Below are 21,011 nucleotides of genomic sequence, written 5' to 3' on the forward strand. Positions count from 1 at the left end.
TAGGTCCACACCTGGGAACCAAACCTGCAATCTTGGGCCACTGAAGGGAAGCACACCTAACTTAACCACTACACCACCGGGCTGGCCCCCTGGATGGGGATAATTTTTAAAAGCCAATGATGAAGAAGCAACCCAAGTGTCCATCGATGGCTGAAAGAATAAACAAAATGTGGTCTATCTATACAATGGAATATTATTCAGTCTTAGAAAGGAAGGAAATTGTGACACATGCTACAACATAGATGAACTATGAAGACATTACACTAAGTGAAATCAGCCAGGCACAAAAGCACTGTATGATTCTGCTTATATGAGGTACCTAGGGTAGTCAAATTCGTAGAGACAGAAAGTAGAATGGTGGTTGCCAGGGGCTGGGGGAGGAGACAATGGGGAGTTATTGCTTAATGGGTACAGAGTTTCAGTTGTGCAAGATGAAAAGAGTTCTGGAGATGGATGGTGGTGATGGTTGCACAACAACGTGAGTGCACTTAATGCTACTGAACGGTACACTTAAAAATGGCTAAGATGCTAAATTTTATGTAATGTGTATTTTACCACAATTAAAAAAAAAAAGCCATGATGGGAAAATTGTTTAGTGTCACAATTTCCCTTGAAAATCCTTGAAATCACCAGTAAATTCTCCAATCTGTGCTTCAGTGAACAGAGCCTGCATGATATATGTGAGCAGGGGTTGGGAGTCTGGGGCCAGCATAGACGGGCTCTGAGCCCGAGGGTTCCTACAGACGGGTCGCTACGGACTGGCAGGCTGCTCCGCCTGTGCCTTGAAGAGCCCTTTCAAGCTCTCTCTCTGCCTTGCTGGGGGCACGGGGCTCCGTGTGTGAGAACAGACTTGTGCACGGTATGACTCCAGTAGGTGTCCACTTTATACCCACTAAATGAACAAGACTTAATAAAATACCCAGTGCTGCCTGGCAAGTTGGAGCAGCCCTTTAAACACTGCTGGGCAGGGGTGTACATTGTCACATTCCCTTTGAATTGTACAAGATTTGGCTCTATGTGCGAAGAGCCTTATGTTTGATAGTGCCTTTTCACTTTAATCAAATCCTTGGAAATATATCCCAAAAAAATTATCTCAAGAGGAAAAGCATGGACAGGAGTTTGCTTTGGCATTAATTATAAGCAGTGAACAAAGTCCAGAGTACCATGGATGATGAACACGAGGAGAACGGACAAGCACATCACCATACCCACTAGTGGAGTTTCTGTTGCTGTTGACATGATCGTCATGAAGACTTGGCGATAACACAGGAACGGTTATGGGATAACAAAGTGAAAACGGCAGGAGAGAAAACTGCACATCTGACATGACACAGATGATACTATTCGAGTGGATAAAACCATGCCAGGGCACTGAAAAATGCATCATTGATGTGCACGCCCCCTTACCCCACTGTTGTTACTGTTTTAGTGTCATTCATTCACGCTGAAGGTAAGCTCAGTCATCAAACGAAGCCCCAAGGGTGAAGGGCCCCAGGAACACCTGCACCACTCCCAGGGCGGAGTCAGGGGCATGCTCACCCTGTGACGAGGTCACCGAGGGGACACTGAGAGGAGATGCCTTGTTCTGGCACACAACCGAGAGTGGCTGAGCTACGGTTTGCACTGCAGAGTCCACTTTCTGACCTGTCTAGGTGAGGCCCCCTTGCCCCAGGACGAGTGATGCGCCACGCCTTCACACACGCTGGACCTGCCTGCCTGGCGCCCCTCCTGACTCCCGGGGCCCCTGGGCCTCCGCAGCCCCAGGCCTCACACTGGCCTCGGTCTCCCTGCACCGCGTGCTATCTAGGAGGAGCCTGGCTTGCTCCCTGCTGCACCTGCAGGGCCTGCCCTGTGCCTGGCACAGGCATAGTGGGTGCTCAGTCATGACGTGTGGCATTCAAGTGACTCAGTGATGCTGGTGAGAAGTGATGAAGCCTGGAATTAAACAGTGCAAACGGGGATGTTGAGGAGAGGCCAGAACGCCAGGCACTAAGTGGTGGAGTCAGCAGGAGGGAGGAGCTGGGGAGAAGCTTGGGGTTCTGGGCTGGGAAGGCTGATAGAGCTGCTCTTCCCTCCCTGACCCCCATCTCATCCCTTAGCCCTCCCTTCTTACAGATGAGGAAACTGAGGCTCAGAGAGGGAAAGGCAGGGCTCACAGGCTGAATACCTGGCAGAGCTGGGACTTGAGCACAGGTGTGTCTGAACCCCATGCCCTGTTCCTGCCCACCAGCCCACAGGGGCACTGATGCTGGCGTCCCCAAGCCACAGCGTCAAGAGGACGCAGTCAGACTCCTGAGGTGTGACCAGCGGTGCCCAGGACAGGAGGAAAGAAGCACATGCTGGCTGGCGGTCGGTCACAGCGGCCCCTCCAGGCACCGCGTTTGGCCCGTGGGCGCGATGGGGATCTCCCGTCCGTGGCGCCTCGGCTCCTTCCCAGCCCAGAGCCGAGTTCCCGACCCGAGTCACTCCTCCTGTGCCTCCGTGCGCAGGGTCGGCCTTCTCCGCATTCGTTTCCTGTCCTTCCGGCTAGAACTCCGGGGTTTTGCTTTGGGGAATAACCACGCCCTCTGGTGAATACTGACCAGTCGTGGTGGGACTGGGCCAATCAGACGCCGCCGCCCTGGAACACGCACCTGGAGGGGACCTGACCTGGGGAGGCCTGACTCCGCCGCAGGCCAGGCGTGGGAGGGGCTGGGGTGGCTCCTAGGCAAGGGCTTCTGCCGCGGTTTCCCTGCCCAGCCCCACCCCCTCAGCAGTATCTGTGTCTCCCCCTGTTTAGGTCTCCAGGCCTGGCATCTGGAGGTCCTGGGGCTCCCGCGACAACTATACGGGGACAGCCTGCATTGTGTGGATCGGGTCCGCAGGAAGGCCAGCGGAATGAGGGGAGAGGACCAGCCGGCCGCCAGGCCCGCCTGGGCTCCATCCGTCTGGGGCTGAGCCCTGGCAGGCCACCCACGCCGGGCCTCGGCGCCCGCCAGGTTTCTAGGTTTCCAGGACCGCGTGGCCTACGCCTAACTCCTCCATGGGAGCCGGGGAGACGTCTCAGGGACAAGCGAGGACGCATCAGGATTATAAGGAAGGCGCAGGCCTAAAGGAGGATCTTTCTTTCATTCCCCAACTTCTCACGGACATGTGGGTGTGTGACTTTCTTCTTCACCCGCCCGTACAGAAACACGCGGCCGAGGGCCCTGTATTCCTCCGCAGCGCGAGGCCGCTGGCGAGCGGCCAGGGCTGTGGCCAGAGAGACAGCTCCGCAGGGCTCCGGGGGCTGACCACACGCTCAGACCTTCCAGGCTGAAGAGACGCCAGGACTCCTGACTTGTATGTTTTGTATTCTGATTTTAAGGGTGGCAATTAAATTCATCTTTTAGAAAAAGCCCCTGTGGGGGCCACACCGGGGGCCAAAAGCACATTTAGAAATAACAGCTGTGTCTCCCAGGTGGCCAGTCTACAGCCCCACTCTGTTGTCCCAGCCCCCAGCACCGGTGGTTGGCATTAAAAATCTGCAGAAGATGGAAATCCATCAAGTCTCTGCACCTGGGTGGTCAGTGCGGCGTGTCTTGGGGACTGGAGAGGAGAGGTTCTCTCAGGCCTCCTTCTCTGGGTGGGCACTGGGCCAGGCGTGGTGGAGGGGACAGAGGTAAAGGATGCTCCTAGAGGAGAACCCTGCCGGTGGACTCCTCTGAGCTCTGAGAACAGGGAGAGGAGCCGATGAGACCACGTGCACCAAGCACCAGCACAGTGCCTGCCGGTAGGAGAGAGGGCCCCCCACGGGCGCTCCCCGCCCGCAAGGGCCTGGAAGCACAACACCGTGGTAATTCCAACTGCTAATGAGGCTCTGTGTCACCTGGACTCCTGCGGCTCACAGGGTTTCCCCGCTGGCGGTGGCCTCATGGCTTTCCCGGCTCTTCCAGCCCTGCAGCTACAGCATCTGCTGGGGATTATCCCTGCTGGGGTAGCCTCAGGCGTCCTGGGCCCACAGCTCCACAGCAGAGCCACTCTACCCTTGCCTTAAGATGTAGCAGACGTTCACACATTTACATATCGTCATGCCACCATTTCTCCCCTCCCCCGTTATACCTTTTTAAAAGTTCTGGTGAAATATGCTTAACATAAAATTTACCACTTAACCATTTTTAAGTGTACACTTCAGTGGCATTGAGTACATTCATGCTGTTGCACAACTATCACCACCATTCATCTCCAGAACTTTTTCATCTTCCCCAACTTAAACTCCATACCCATTAGATAACTCCCCACTCCCCAATCCCTCAGCCTCTGGGAACCGCTGTTGTGCTTTCTGTCTCTGTGAATCGCACTACTCTAGGGACCTCCTGTAAGTGCAATCAGACAGTATTTGTCCTTTTGTGACTGGCTTATTTCACTTAGCATAAGGTCTTCAAGGTTCATCCATGTTTTGCAAATGTCAGAATTTCCTTCCTTTTTAAGAGTGAATAATATTCCACTGTGTATTTATACCACATTTGCTTCATTTATGCACCCATCAGTGGATGTTTGGGTTGCTTCCACCTTGGCCGCGTGGTTTCCAGAGCAGCTGCACCATTGTACATCCCACCAGGGACGTAAAAAAATGCTTGTTCCAGTTTCTCCCCAGCAATGCCAACATTTGTTGTTTTCTGTATTTTTGATAGTAGCCATCCATTCGGGTATGAGGTGGTATCTCACTGTGGTTTTGATTTGCATTTCCCTAATGATTAGTGATGTTGAGCATCTTTTCATGTGCCTGTTGGCCATTTGTATATGTTTTCTTTGGAAAAGTGTCTGTTCAAGTCCTTGGCCCATTTTTGAATTAAGCTGTTTGTTTTTTGTTGTTGTTGAGTTTTAGGATTTTCTTTAGGTATTCTAGATATTAATCCCTCATTAGCTTTGTGATTTGTAAATATTTTCTTCTATTCTGTGGGCCGCCTTTTTACTCTGATGATAGTGTCCTTTTATGCACCAAAGTTTTTCATTTTGATGAAGTCCAATTTCTCTCCTTTTTCTTTTGTTGCTTGTGCCTTTGGTGAAATATAAGAAATCATTACCAAATACAATATCATGAAGTTTTTCCCCAATGTTTTCTTCTAAAAGTTTTATAATTTCAGCTCTTATATTTAGGTCTTTGATCCATTTTGAATTAATTTTTGTATATGGTGTTAGGTAAGGGTCCAACTTCATTTTTTGACATGTGGATGTCCAGTTTTCCCAGCACCATTTGTTGAAAAGATTGTCCTTTCCCCATTGAACAGTCTTGGCTCTCTTGAAGAAAATCATTTGATTATACACAGGGGTTTATTTCTGGGCTTTATATTGTTTCATTGGTCTACATAGCTCTCTTTATGTCAGTACCACACTGTTTTGATTACTGTAGCTTTGTAGTAAATTGTTAAATCAGGAAGTACAAGTCCTCCAATTTTTTCTTTCTTTCTTTTTTTTTTTTTTGGTGAGGAAGATTAGCCCTAAGCTAACATCTGTTGCCAATCCTCCCCTTTTTGCTGAGGAAGATTGGCCCTGGTCTAACATCCGTGCCCATCTTCCTCTACTTTCTATGTGGGATGCCTGCCACAGCATGGCTTGATAAGCCACGCATAGGTCTGCGCCCGGGATCCAAACCTGCAAACCCCGGGGTTCCTGAAGCAGAGTGTGCGAACTTAACCACTACACTGCCGGGCTGGCCTCTGTTTTTCTTTTTCAAGATTGTTTTGGCTACTCAGGGTCCCTTGAGATTCCATATGAATTTTAGGATGGATTTTTCTATTTCTGCAATAAAAACCATTGGAATTTTGATGGAGATTGCATTAAATCTGTAGATTGCTCTGGATAGTATTGACAGTATTGAGTCTTAACAATATTAAGTCTTCCAATCTATGAACACAGGATGTCTTTCCATTTATTTGTTTTCTCTCATTTCTTTCAGTAATGTTTTGTAGTTTTCAGTGTCTTTTGCTTCCTGGGCTAAGCTGATGTAAGTATAAGTTCCTAAGTTTATTCTTTTTGATGCTATCGTAAATGGAATTCTTTTCCTAATTTCCTTTTGGATTGTTCATTGTTTGTGTATTAGTTGTGTAGAAACACAACTGATTTTTTGGTGTTGATTTTGTATCCTACTTTGCTGAATTTGTTAATTAGTTCTAACAGGTTTTTTTGTGTGAAATCTTTAGGGCTTTCTACATACAAGACCATGTCATTTGCAAACAACATTAATCGATTTTCATATGTTGAGTCATCCTTGCATTCCAGGAATAAATCCCACTTGGTCATGGTGTGTAATCTTTCTAATATGCTGCTGAATTCAGTTTGCTAGTATTTTGTTGAGGATTTTTGCAAGCAATGTTCATAAGAGAGCGTGGTCTATAGTTTTCTTTTCTTGCTATGTCTTTGGTTGGCTTTTGTATTAAAGGCAAGGCTGACCTCAGAATGAGTTAGGAAGTGTTCCTTTCTCTTTATTTTTTGGAAAAAGTTTGAGAAGGATTCGTGTTAATTCTTCTTTAAATGTTTGGTAGAATTCACCCAGAGAGACCATTAGGTCCTGGGCTTATCTTTGTCAGGAGGTTTTTGATTACTGATTCAATCTCTTTACTAGTTATAGGTCTATTTAGATTTTCTATTTTGTGATTCAGTCTTAGTAGGTTTTGTGTTTCTAGGAATTTGTCCATTTCATCTAGGTTATCCAATGTGTTTGCATACAATTGTTCATAGTACTTCCTTATAATCTGTTTTATTTTTGTAAAATTGGAAGTGTCCCCACTTTCGTTTCTGGTTTTAGTAACTTGAGTCTTCTCTCTCTTTTGTTTTTCTATTATCAATCTATCTAAAGGTTTGTCAATTTTGTTAATCTTTTTGAAGAACCAGATTTAGGTTTCACTGATTCTCTCTATTGTTTTTCTATTCTCTATTTTATTTATCTCTGCTCTAATCTTTATTAGTTCCTTACTTCTGCTAGATTTGGGTTTAGTTTGTTCTTCTTTTTCTAGTTCCTTAAGTTGTAAAGTTGGTTTGTTGATTTGAGATCTTTCTCTTTTTTTAACGTAAGTTTTTACAGCTATAGATGTCCCTCTTAGCACTGCTTACACCTCAGTCCAGAAGTTTTAGTATGTTGTGTTTTCATTTTCATTTGTCTCTAAGGATTTTCTAATTTCTCTTGATTTCTTCTTTGAACCATTGGTTGTTTAAGAGTGCATTGTTTAGTTTCCACAAATTTGTGAATTTTCTGGTTTTCCTTCTATTGGTGATCTCTAACTTCATCCTGTCATGGTTGGAGAAGACACTTTGCATGATATCTATCTTCTTAAATCTATTGAGACTTGATTTGTGGCCCAACATGTGGTCTATCATGGAGAATGTCCCCTGTGCACTAGAAGAATGTGTATGCTGCTCTTATTGGGTAGTCCCATATATGTCTGTTAGAGTTAGTTGGTTTATTGTGTTGTTCAAATCCTCTATTTCCTTATCTTCTGTCTCATTGTTCCATCCATTATTGACAGTGGGGTATTGAAGTCTCCAATGATTATTGTAGAACTGTCTATTTGCCCCTTTAATTCTCATAATTTTTGCTTCGCATAATTTGATGGTCTGTTTTTAGTTGTGTAAATGTTTATAATTGTTATATCTTCTTGCTGTACTGAACTTTCTATTAATATATGACGTCCTTCCTTACCTCTTGTAACCTTTTTTGATTTAGTCTTTTTTTGCTATTAGTATAGCCATCTCATTCTTTTTTGGTTACTATTTACACAGAATATCGTTTTCCATCCTTTCACTTTTAACGTACAGTCATGTACCACTTAACGGCAGGGATACGTTTTAAGAAATGTGTCATTAGGTAATTCTGTTGTTGTGTTAACATCATAGAGTGTACTTACACAGACCTGGACGGTACAGCCTACTGTACACACCTAGGCTATTTGGTACTAATCTTATGGGGCCACTGTTGTGTATGTGGTTCGTCATTGACCGAAATGTCGTTATGTAGCATGTGACTGGATTTATGTCTTTGGATCTAAAATGAGGCTCTTGTAGACCTGATTTTTTTTTAATCCATTCTGCCAATCTCTCTCTTTTTGATGGGAAAGTTTAATCCATTTACATTTAAAATAATAACTGTTAAGAGGGATTTACTTCTGCTATTTTGCTCTTTTTTCTATATGCCTTATAGCTTTTTGTCCCTCATTTCCTGTATTAGTATCTTCTTTTGTGTTTAGTTAATGTTTTGTTTTGAAACATTTTAATTCTTTTCTCATTTCCTTTTGTGTATATTCTATAGCTATTTTCTTTGTGGTTACCACAGGGATTACATTTAACATCCTAAAGTTATAACACTCTAATTTGAATTTATACTAGCTTAATTTAAGTAGCATACAAAACTCTGCCCCATATGGCTCTGTCCATTCACCATTTCAGTTGATGTCACAAAATCATATCTTTATGCATTTAGTGTCCAAAAACATAGACTAATAATTATTTTTTAAAAAATGCATTAGTTCTTAAATCATGTAGAAAACAAAAAGTGGAGTTAAAAATCAAAGTTACCATAATACTATCTTTTATAATTACCCATGTATATATCTTTACCAGAGATCTTTATTTCTTCATATGGCTTCAAGTTACTGATTAGTGTCCTTTCATTTCAACCCGAAGGACTCCCTTTAGTATTTCTTATATGACAGTTTTAGTGGTAATGAACTCCTTCAGCTTTTGTTTATCTGGGACTGTCTTAATTTTTCCCTCCTTTTTGAAGGACAGTTTTGCTGGATATAGGATTCTGGGTTGACAGTGTTTTTACTTTCAGCACTTTGAATATTTCAACCCACTGCCTTCTGGCTTCCAAAGTTTCTGATGAGAAATCTGCCAAAAATCTTATTGAGGGTTCCTTGTATGTGAGGAGTTGCTTCTCTCTTGCTGCTTTCAAGATTCTCTCTTTGTCTTTGTCTTTCAACAGTTTGATTATAATGTGTCTCATCATGGGTCTCTTTGAGTTTATCTTACTTGGAGTTTGTTGAGCTTCTTGGATGTTTATATTTATGGCTTTCTCCAAATTTGGGAAGTTTTCAACTATCATTTCTTCAAGTAATCTCTCTGCTCCTTTCTCTGTCTCCTCTCCTTCTGGGACTCTCACAGTGTGTATGTTGGTCTGTTTAATGGTGTCCCATGGGTCCCTTAGGCTCTGTTCACTTTTCTTCAATCGTTTTCCTTTCCGTTTCTAAGACCCAATGATTTCAATCATCCTATCTTCAAGTTCACTGAATATTTCTTCTGTCTGCTCAAATCTGCTTTGGAATACGTTTATTCCAAAGTGAACTTTTCATTTAAGGTGTCATAATTTTCTGCTCCAAAATTTCTTTTTGGTTCCTTTTTATGCTTTCTCTCTCTTTATTGACATTTTTATTTTGTTAATACAGGTTTTTAACTGGCCACCTTCTATTTAACTCATAAGTCCATCATCTGGTCTTTCTCAGGGATGGTTTCTTTTTTTCTTTTTTATTGTGGTAACATTGGTTTATAACATTATATAAATTTTAGGTGTACATCATTATATTTCAATTTCTGTGTAGACTGCATCATGTTCACCACTCAAAGACTAATTACAATCCATCACCAGACACATGTGCCTAATCACCCTTCCTCCTCCCCCCTTCCTCAGGGATGGTTTCTGTTGATCTATTTTTTTCCTTTCAATGGTCCATACTTTCCTGTTTCTTTGTATGTCTTGTGATTTTTTGTTGAAAAATGGATGTTTGAATCTTATAATGTGGTAACTCTGGAAATCAGATTTTCTGTGTTTCCTGTATTTTGTTTTTGTAAAAAAATTGTAGGGTGCCTTTGTGCTGGGATCAGCCTGAGGTGTAGACTTAAGGTCTTTTGGGGTCTTTTTTTGTGTGTGTGTGAGGAAGATCAGCCCTGAGCTAACATCCATGCCAATCTTCCTCTTTTTGCTGAGGAAGACTGGCTCTGGGCTAACATCTGTGCCTGTATTCCTCCACTTTATATGGGACGCCGCCACAGCATGGCCTGACAAGCGGTGCATCGTTGCATGCCCGGGACCCGAACCCCGGGCCGCCAGCAGCAGAGTGCATACACTTAACCACTATGCCATGGGGCCAGCCCTTTTTGGGTCTTTTCTAAGCCTGCACCTTTTCATGGGCATGTGCAGTAACTGTTAAAATTCCCCCCATATGTGGTTGCTTTTGATTGTCCTAAGCCGGCTCCCAAAAGGGGAAAAAGGGGGAAAAAAGGAGGGAAAAAAACAGGCTCTGGCCCTTTAAATCCCTTGGAAGCCTCTTCAGTTAGTGGGGATCGCAACTATGGTGGCCTGCCTCTGTATGTGCACCTCCATGATCAGAGGCAGCAATAAACATCAGAATCCAGACCCCTGCTATTTGGAGAACAAGGTCCTTATTGCCCACCTTGGCTCCCATAAGCTGCTCCAGGAACATGTGCATTGCTGCCTGCCACGAGGCTGAGGGCTGGGGGATGAGTTGCTGCTACCATGCTAAGACCTGACATTGACCAAAAGTACCTGGTATTTACTGTCCCAGCCTTCCTCTGGAAGCTGCAAGCCTTTGAATAGACTCCAGAGTGCTAAAATAGTTACATCCAACAGATTCTGCCAGTTCAGCTGCCATCCAGCTGGAGATGGAATCCTGGTGCTTCCTCCTCTACTGTCTTCCCTGATGTCCCCCATTATGTCTTTAACTAGATATTGCTATTGGGTTTGTATATGGATTTTTATATCTTATTAGTTCTAACAGTCTTGGGTTTTCCAGAGCCAATGACATCTATAATTAATGCTAATTTCATCTCTTCCTTTCTGGTGGTTAAACATCACTCCCTTTTCTTGTTATAATGCATTGCACAGAACTTTACAGCAGAAACAATACTGGTGAGAATAAGCATCTTATATTGTTCCGTCTCTCCATCAGGGTCACGTGTGCTCTGGGGACAGAGCTGAGAGACCTTCTAGGCTGATGTTCCTAGCCCCCTGCAGCTTTTTGGGACAAGCTGGGGCCACACAGCCCCTAAATCTGCATGTGTCCTGAAAGCCCCAGGTCTCCTCCTTCCCCTGCCATGAGAAAGAGCTGCCCAGCCCAGCCTAGAAGGGCCTCTTCAGAGCCCTTGTTTCAGCCTCCTCAGTGTTGCGTCTATCTATCTGTGCAGGGCCCCTAGGAGCTCTGAGGAGAGGCCTAAATTCCAAGCTTTTCTCACAGAGTCCAGTGTAGACCTGCACCCCAGGTAAGGTGTCTGCTGCCTCTTTGCTTGGGACTGCTTCTGATGCGTCTACGGGAACAGGGATAGTCCCTGTGCCCTTAAGAGATGACGAGCTGAACTCAGGGCCATTTTCAAGGGTCTTGGATGAAGTTCCTGCTCCACCTGACCAGACAGGTTCTGAGCTCCAAAGGTTTCAGTTCAAGAAGAAACAGATTCTGTGACATGCTTCCTGTGTCTTTTGTTCTCATCTTAATCCTTAAAACAACCATATGGGAATGACTGCCCACTTCATAGATGAGCAAAACTGGGCCCACAAGAGTGAAGTGGGGTGGACAAGGTTACCAGCTGGTGACTAGTACCTGGATCTTGGGCTCCCAAATCCAGTCCCAGTTCCTGGCCCTGGCCCAGGGAAGGGAAATTGGTAAAGGCTGAGTGGAAGACAGACATGGCCCAGAGATTCAGCAGGGAAGCTGGGTTCAGTGGCTGGGAGCTTGGGGAGGGCAACCTGGCCCAGCCTTCAGGAGGCAGGCAGCCCCCTGAGCAGTCCTTGATGGACTCAGCTGAAGGAGAGACCTCTTCCCACAGGCAAGCCCTTCCCCCACCCTCACAGGAACCTCAGGGGAGGAAAGGGTCCACCTGGGGTAGGGGCTGGACCATGCCAGCTGATGCCCGGCTGCTCTGAGCAGTGGCAGCATCTTGTTCAGGCCCCAACAAACCCTGTGGTCCTCTGCTTCTCCCTCCCTGACAAAGCCAGGAGCTAAGGCACTCATCTCCTTTCAGTGTGGGTCCCGTGAAGGGCTCCTCTCTGTTCCCTGCTGTCTGATGGGATGCTGTGGAGGTGCTGGGGCCTCCCCCAGGCCTGAGCCCAGAGGTTGTGCTTGCCCATGCTGGGAATGCACCTGGCCTTGCCTTTGGGAGGCCACCCAACAGACTTCGCTGTAAGTGGAGGACTGGCCTGAGTTATTTTTATGCTCCGTACGGCCCTCAGCTCCTCCTGACAGAGTCTGCTGCTTCCACATCTCGGGGCTCTGAGAGCTCAGGGCCAGGCTTGTAGGCAATGTGTCGAGTGCAGCTTGATAGCACCAAGACTCACCACAGGTCAGTGCCTGAAAATAGAGCTCTTCAGAGAGGGAAAAGTCAGCCTCTCTCTGGCTCCATGATCTACCCAGTTCCTCACTCTTGGTCCACATCCTCGATTATTTCCTGAGGACACACTTCTAGAAGGAGAGGCACTGGGCCAAAGGACATCAGTGCTTTCAAGGGAATCAAAATGTACCGCCCAATTGCTCCCCCAAGCCTGAGCGAAGAAGTTTTGTTTTAGCCTCCCAACCGACATGCTTCCTTACTTCCAGAAGCACTTCTCCCCACTGGCTGGAACTGTGGTTAAGGTGGGGTGGGTTCGGGGTAAACTGGGTCCTGGCCCGTGAGAGCAGTATCCACTCCTCCCACCCGCGAGCAGGGGACCCAGGTTATCCAATCAGAGTAAATCCTGGGCCTTGTTTGGAGACCACAGGGAGAAGTGTTCCCTTGCACACTTCTTTCTAAATTAGAAAGAATTTTTCTTCAGAATTTTGAAGGCATTATTTTCTGGCTTCTCTCTGAACTTCGTAGAATTTTTTTTGTCCTGGTAGGGTGACCAACCATTCAGGCTTGCCCAGGACTGTCCTGGTTTTAGCACTGACAGTCTCATATCCTAAGAAACCCCTCAGTCCCAGGCAAACCAAGATGGTTGGTCATCCCAGTCCCAAGTGTTTTGTGACTCCACAATGATACGCCTCTATGTGGGTCTTTGCCATCCCTTGTGCAGAGCACTTTCCAGACTCTCCAGATGCAAACTCATGCCCTCAGTGCTGGGAAATTTTATTAAGTCATTCCACTAATGACTTCCTCTCCTTCCTTTCCTGTTTGGAACACTGCGTATTCATAGTGGACCTCCTGGACTTGTCCTCCAATTTTTAATCCTCTCTATTTTCCATTTAAAAAAACCTTATTGCTCTACTTGCTGAGCTTTTCAATTTTATATTCCAAACCTTCTATTTATTTCTGCTGATGTTTTTAATTTCTATGCTTATTTTTTTCTTTCACTGTTCCTTTTTAAACGTATAACGTTCTGTTCTTTTTTCATAGATGTAGTATCTTTTCTTGCCTCCCGGAGGATATCAGTAACAAGTTTTATTTGAGGTTTTCTTCTCCTTGCATTGCCTCTGCTTCCTCCACTTGGCCTTTCCCTGGTTTGTCCTGATCTCCGTCTGCCATGTTGGAAGCATTCCTCACATGTCTGGGAACCCTCGGCTGCCAGATGGAGACTAAGACGCTGACTGGACACGCTGAGGGAGAGGGCAGGGCTTGTGGTCAAGCTCACTGTGGGGAGAGCTGGGTGGGGTGTTTCGAGGGAACTCGGATACTGGGGTTGGGAAGAGGAGCTGTGGGTGTAACTCCTGATTGCAGCCACCCCTTAATTCATCCTCAGGCTGGGGATCTGGCCCTCTCAGGTCTGCTCTATCATCGGTTCCTCCCCCACCTGCTTTCCAGCTTCCTTAAGTTTCTCACTGTTGTCACCACTCCTGTTCTCCCTGTCCTCGTGTTTGTGTATTAACAGAAGTCCCATTATGGTATTTTAGCGGCTCCACAGGCACTGTGTGCTCAGCCTGTTGTCCTGAAGCTCTCTCCAGCAGGACTGGAGGGTGAGCAGATGGAGGCCTGTGCTGCTGGCGGCCGTCTAGCCACCAAGGGGAGGCTGGGCACCCCCTGCCTTCCCCTTGAGGCAAGCAGGCCTGGCGGGGGCAGGAGGACAAGCCTTGACCACAGTATTTGAGTCCTGAATCCAGCTGCACCTGAAGTCAGCCCTGCTGGTGGACTTTTTATTTATGTGAAACAATAAATTCCCATTTTTTGTTTAGGTCACTTTGAGCTGAGCCCCTCACTAGAAGTGGAAAGAATCTTGGTACTAAAAAATTGTTCCAGGTGACACTCGTGCTTGCAGGGCTCACAACTGCCCACTGTGGCCTCAATTCTCCCAGGGAAGGTGGACAGGGATGCACCAGTAGACTGGTCTCTCTGCTAACTTGGAGGTGCTTCCTGCAGATTCCCCAGTTCCTGTGGCTCAGCCCTGCACCCCTCCCAGGTCCCCCCGCAAGAAGCCATTTGGCTCTACCTGGGCCTGAGGAGCAGACAGGGTCAGGGAGGCCAGGGTCCCGTCGAGGCAGCCACTTCCTTCCATGTGCAGCTGGCCTCTGGGGCCTCCAGCCTGGACTGCCCCTGCTGGCCGGGCACCTGTGCATTTGCTCTATGAGCTAAGACACCTTCTCCAGCTGTGCAAGGGGTGGGCTCTGTCCTGGGGAGGGCACCCCTGTGTTGGTGACACACATTGGCCGTCGCTTCACACCTGGGATCACTCCATCTGACCCCCTGCAGCAGAACCTCCTGGGAGACCCCTGAGCTTCCCTCACCCAGATTTCTCTCCTAATAATTCCAGCATCAACTCCATTATCCTTGTCGGCTTTCCCTCTGGGGAGAAAAAACTGGCCCCCTATTTCAGAAAAGCCATATACAATATGCCTGTCACCAATGATACAGTGTTAGGAAAGCTTTTAAAATGTCTTTAAAGCTAACACAGAGAAAATCAACCTCTGGATAGGAGCACAAATGGAGGAAAAAAGGCGAGGAGAAGAACGTCTCACACCACGTGGTGATATTAGGGAAATGCGTCAACAAGACAGATGACAGGAAACCGAGAAGGGGCACGTGCCCGCATCTGGCCGCCCTGGAAGGTCGTGGATACTGAAGAGAGGAGGTGCATCACTTAGGAGAGGAACTGATTTCCCCACCAACATTCCCGTTCCCCCACTTGCACAGCCAGCCTGTAGCCTGTGCTCAGAGCCCCGGAGCCCGGGGGTGGGGTGAGGCTGGCAGCAGAGAGCAGAGAAAAATGGACTCTCTTGCCAGCTTCTGCTTTTTATATGCATGGGAGAGACATCATGGATACACGCAAGGCTCCTCCATAGCCCCCAGACTAGAAAAATGTCTCCCAGGCTTAGGGGAGAGGGAGGGGTTGTAGGGAGGGGTGGGGTGGGTGGGAGAGCACCCCCCCACCCTCCCACCCCTGCCCTTGCTCTTAGAGCATCTTTTGAGAAGTGAAAACCAGCCAGACAGGTGAGTGGGCTCCGATGGTAGAAGAGCCTGAGCCAGTTTCCAAAGGAGGTGGTGAGAAAGGGCCGTGGGGGATCTGCCTCCGTGAGGCCCTGGACGGCACTGGGGACTCCTGGTGGCGTCAGGAGCAAGGGAGGCCAGGTGGGAACTGCCCCAGAGAGCCACGAGGCCCAGCACGTGGTTCACCTGTGTGGAACAGACGGGACCGTGGACACTGCCATGGGAGACTTGGGGGTCTCTGACATTAAGCTCTTAATCCTAGCTCCCTACCCTTTAGGGAGCTTTTAAAATGTCTTTAAAGCTAACACAGAGAAAACCAACCTCTGGATAGGAGCACAAATGGAGGAAAAAAGGCGAGGAGAAGAACGTCTCACACCACGTGGTGATATTAGGGAAATGCATCAACAAGACAGATGACAGGAAACTGAGAAGGGGCACGTGCCCGCATCTGGCCCTGGGGCCCAGGATGCAGCCCCACGAGGGCAGATAGCCATACTGACCCGGAGGAGGGTGGGGGACTGCCAGGGCTCTGAAAACAGGGCTCCGAAGAAGGCCAGCTGGAGGCCAGAGAGGTGAATCTGATACAGTCTTGCCTCCCCTACATGGCTGTGCCCCAGGAACACAGCACTCTTGTGCCTGCATTTGCAGGTCTCTGCCAGGAGCACCCTCTCCTCACCTTACAGGGCTGACTCTCCAGCATTCAGAGTGTGCTGGGACACCTCTGGGATATTGTGACCTATAATAAGAAATATATCCATCCCCATTCCTGGCACAGAGCTCCTAAGACCCTTAGAATTTCCTAAGTGATGAGAGTGATAAAGGTGTCTTGATATTCATAACAAATACCTTTCAATCACACCTGATTTATGTTAATGAGGTGACTTTTGGAAAGCCCCTAGGATGGGGGTGAGGGTCGCTGGGGGAGCCAGCCATGTGATTAGAGGGTGGGAACTTTCAGCCCTACCCCCTGACCTCCAGGGAGGGGAGAGGGGCTGGAGGGTGAATTAATCGCCAATGGCCAATGATTTAATCAATCATTCTCACATAATGAAGCCTCCACAAAAACCCAAAAGGACGAAGTTCAGAGAGCTTCCAGACTGGTGAACATGTGGAGGAGCTGGGGGAGGGCATGGAAGCCCTGCCCCTTCCCACAGACCTTGCCATTCGCATCTCTTCCATCTGGCTGTTGATCCACATCCTGTATAATATCCTTTATAGTAAACTGGTAAACATAAGTAAATGTTGCTCTGTGTTCTGTGAGCGGCTCCAGCAAATTAATCAAACCGAGGAGGGGGTGGTAGTGTAACCACAGGCCCATTTAGAGCCAGTTCGAACAGACCCCATGTCTTATCAACAAAGTGATTAAGGATTGTCTTGCAGAAAAACTGCAGTCACGCAGCCAGGGCATGCACAAAAGAAGAAATCGTGACCTGAAACGACCTCGGAACCAAAGATCCTCCTACAGAACCCAAGGACCGGGACGGGAGCGGAACTTGAAAGCTGGACTTTTATCAGAAGCAAGGAGTGCCTCATTCAGGAAGATCTGGTGTTCAAATTCCTTCCCAACTTCATCATAAATGTTTAGAACCTCATCATAAATGTTTAAAACCTTACTGTAAATTACCTGAAGCCCACCAATCAAAACCTGTCCCACCAGCGTTTCTGCGTGACAACGTGTTCTCCCTAACCTCTTAAATTTTGTCCCAAATCCTGAATCGGGGAGACAGATCTGAGGGCACACGCCCCCTGTCTCCCTGGATAGATCGATCTTGCAAAATAAAGCTGATTTCTCCCCTCAAAGGCTGGAGCCGTAATTGAACTGGCTTGTTTATGCGCATCGGGCAGAGAACCCCAATTTTGTGCAGTAACAGTAGGAAACTCTGATTTATAGTCAGTCGGGCAGATGCACAGGTGAGAACCTGGAGTCAGAAGTGGGGGCAGTCTTGTGGGCCTGAGCCCTTGCCCTGTGGGACCTGATGCTGTCTCCACGTAGAGAGAGTCAGAATGGAGTTCACTTGTAGGATGCCCAGCTGGTGTCGGCAGTGCTGTGAGTGTGAATAGCGTGAGAGTAAAGGAGGGGTGCGTACCAGACCCCCTCAGACCACACCACGCAGCCCTGCCTCTGGCGGCCCCCCAGCTGCCCGTCACTGGGGTTATCTTCTTTCGGTCCTTGCCACGTCCTGAGGTTCTCATGTCTGTTTGTTTAATTATTTCTTCTCTACCTCCCCATAATATCTCGAGCCCTGGAACATGGTGGTTCATATCCCCTGCAGCATCCCCAGTGCCTGGACTGTGCTCGGGCACATGGGGGACACCCCAAAACACATCTGAAATGAAGAAATGAGTGAGTGGATGGATGCATCTCTTACATTCTGGTCCTATCTGTCTGCTGACCTGCGGTGTGGCCTCTCTGGGCCTCATTTCTCACTGCACTAGTGCGACCGGGGTGGGAAGGTCCCTGGGGCTGTCTAGCTCTGGCCTGCGAAGGGACATGAGGACTGTCCAAAGTCAACAGCAACCTGGCTTCCTGCTCACAGGCCCTGCTGCCTTGTTCCTGAAAAGCAGGACGATGTTTGCTTGCCTCTAGCCACCTGGTGCCCTCCCATCTTCCTGGGCCACAGAGGCCCCAGGCAGAGGCTGGAGATTCACCACTGTGTCTCAAAGTGCCAGGGTGAGAATCCAGCTGGGCCAGGAGTGGAGAAATTGAGGCCAGACAAGGGCATTTGCACTCCAGGTCCAAGCTCTGGCTTCCAGCCCCGAGGATCCCCACTCCTGGGCGGTGGATGGAGGGGCCACAGAGCAGGTGCCACCATACAGAGCAGACCCGGGCGGGAGTTTGAGAGTCTCAGAGCCGAAAACCAAACCACCCTCCTGACTCAGACCGCTGTGTGCCACCCTGAGCAATGGGAAGCCAAACATCCTTTCATCAGTGACATTTGATAAATGGCTCCCTTGGTCGCATTAAGGAATTTTTTACAGGCACGCATTGTCATAAACAGAGTTATGTTTATTACTAACTCCTATTTTAGTGTTTTATGCCATTCTAGTTCCTCCACCTTTCCATATACGTTTAGAGTGACCTTGTCTATATCTACAAAAAATCCTGCTGGGAATTTGATTGGAACTGCAGTAAATCTGTAGATTAATTTGGGAAGAATTGATAGCTTTACTATGTTGAGTGTTCCCACCCATGAGCACAGTATGTTTTTAATGTCATTGCCTTCTACATTCATCTCTATTATTTCCTTCCTTCCATCTGCTTTGGGTCCATTTTATTCTTCTCTTTTTAGTTTCTTAAGGTGAAAGTTTTACTTATTGATTTAAGACCTTTCTTCCCTTCTACTGTGAGAATTAAATACCATTATTTTCTTTTTAAGTACAGTTTTGGGCATATCCCACAAATTTTGACATGTTGTATTCTCATTCTCATTCAGTTCAAAATATTTCTAATTTCCCTTGAGACCTCCTCTCTTACCTATAGATTATTTAGAAATATGTTGTTTAATTTCTAAGTGTTTGGAAATTTTTCTATTATTGTTTTATATTTGATTTCTAATCTAATTCCTTTCTGGTCAGAGAAGATACTTGGTATTAGTGCAACGCTCTTATAATTGTTAAGGTGTATTTTATGATCTAAGACAGTGTATTTCGGTGAATATTCCATGTGCACTTGAAAAGAATGTGTGTTCTGCTGTTGTTGGGTGGAGTGTTGTATAAATGTCAGTTAGGTCCTGTTGGTTGATGGTGGTGTTGAGTTCTTCTATGTCCTTGCTGATTTCTGTCTACTAGTTCTAATGATTAATGAGAGAGAGGTGTTGAAGTCTCTCACTATATTTGTGGATTTGCCTATTTTGCCTTTCAATTCTGTCAGTTTGCTTTATGTATTTTGAAGCTCTGTTATTAGGAGCTTACACATTTAGGATTATTATGTCCTCTTTGTCAATGACCCTTTTTATCATTATGTAATGTCTCTCTTTATCCTTGGTAATTTTCTGAAATTTACTCTTATTAATATCACCATTTTAGGTTTCTCTTGATTAGTATTTTTACCTTATATCCTTTTTCTATTCTTTTTCTTTTAACCTATCTATATTATTATATTTGAAATGAGTTTCTTTTAGACAGCTCAGTTGGATCATGTAAAAAAATCCATTCTGACAATTTCGGCCTTTTAATTGGTGTGTTTAAACTATTTACAATTAATGTATTAATTGTTGGATGAGAGTTAACATTTTATTATTTTTTAAATATCAACTTTATTTTCTGGAGCAGTTTTAGGTTTACAGCAACCATTTTATTTTTTCTTTTTGTTGCCTCTGTTTTTAATTCTTCTGTTTCCCATTTTCTGCCTTCTTTTGATTCATTTGAACATTTTTTAGCATTCCATTTTGATTTATCTATTTGGTTTTTTACTATGTCCCTTTGTATAGTTCTTTTCAAGGTTGCACTAGGGATTACAATATACATACTTAACTTTTCACAGTCATGATTTAGAATCAGTATTTCACCACTTCGCATAGAATGTAGAAAACTTAACTACCATGTGGGTAGCTTTACCCTCTCTCATTTATATTTTAGGCATCTTATGTGTTACATCTACATACACTGAAACTGAACCATCTGACAATGTTATCATCTTTGTTTTCAACCATCACACATATTTTACAAATTCAAGACAATGGTCTATTATATTCATACATATGTTTATCATTTCTGTTGCTCTTCCTTCATTCCAGATGTTGTAAGTGTCCTTCTGGAGTCATTCCCTTTCTACCAGAAGAACTTCCTTTAGTAATGCAAGAAAGCAGATCTATTGACAATAAATGCTTAGTTTCCCCTCACCTGAGTATGTCTTATAACATCTTCATTCCTGAAGGATATTTTCTATGGATATAGAACTGTGGCTTGACAGTTCTTTTCTTTCAGCACACTAAGAATGTTGTTCCACTTACTCATTCTTTTTTTTTTTTTGTGAGGAAGATCAGCCTGAGCTAACATCCGCGCTAATCCTCCTCTTTTTGCTGAGGAAGACCGGCTCTGAGCTAACATCTATTGCCAATCCTCCTCCTTTTTTTTCCCCCCAAAGCCCCAGTAGATAGTTGTACGTCATAGTTGCACATCCTTCTAGTTGCTGTATGTGGGATGCCGCCTCAGCATGGCTGGAGGAGCGGTACGTCGGTGCATGCCTGGGATCCGAACCCGGGCCGCCAGTAGTGGAGCGCGAGCACTTAACCACTAAGCCACCAGGCCAGCCCTGTTCCACTTACTTCTGACCTCTATGGTTTCTAATGAGAAATCCACAGTAATTTGAATCATTGTTTCCTTATAAGTAAAGCATCATTTTTCTTGGCTACTTTTTTTTTTCTTTGTCTTTAGTTTTCAGCAGTCTGATTTGATGTATCTGGACATGAATTTCGTTGTGTTTTATTCTGTTTGGGATTCACCTTGTTCTAGGATTCTTGAATATGTGAGTTTATGTCTTTGACTAAATTGGGAAGTTTTCCACCATTATTTCTTCAAATACCTTTTCTGCACTGCACTCTTTCTCCTGTCCTTCTGGGACTCTAGTGACGTAAATGTTAGACTTTTTGCTATAGTCCCATGGGAGCCTGAAGCTCTGTTAATTTTTCCTGCAATTTCTTTCTGTTGTTCAGATA

The sequence above is a fragment of the Diceros bicornis genome, chromosome 1, assembly GCF_020826845.1.
Source record: "Diceros bicornis minor isolate mBicDic1 chromosome 1, mDicBic1.mat.cur, whole genome shotgun sequence".
In the NCBI taxonomy this organism is placed as follows: domain Eukaryota; kingdom Metazoa; phylum Chordata; class Mammalia; order Perissodactyla; family Rhinocerotidae; genus Diceros; species Diceros bicornis.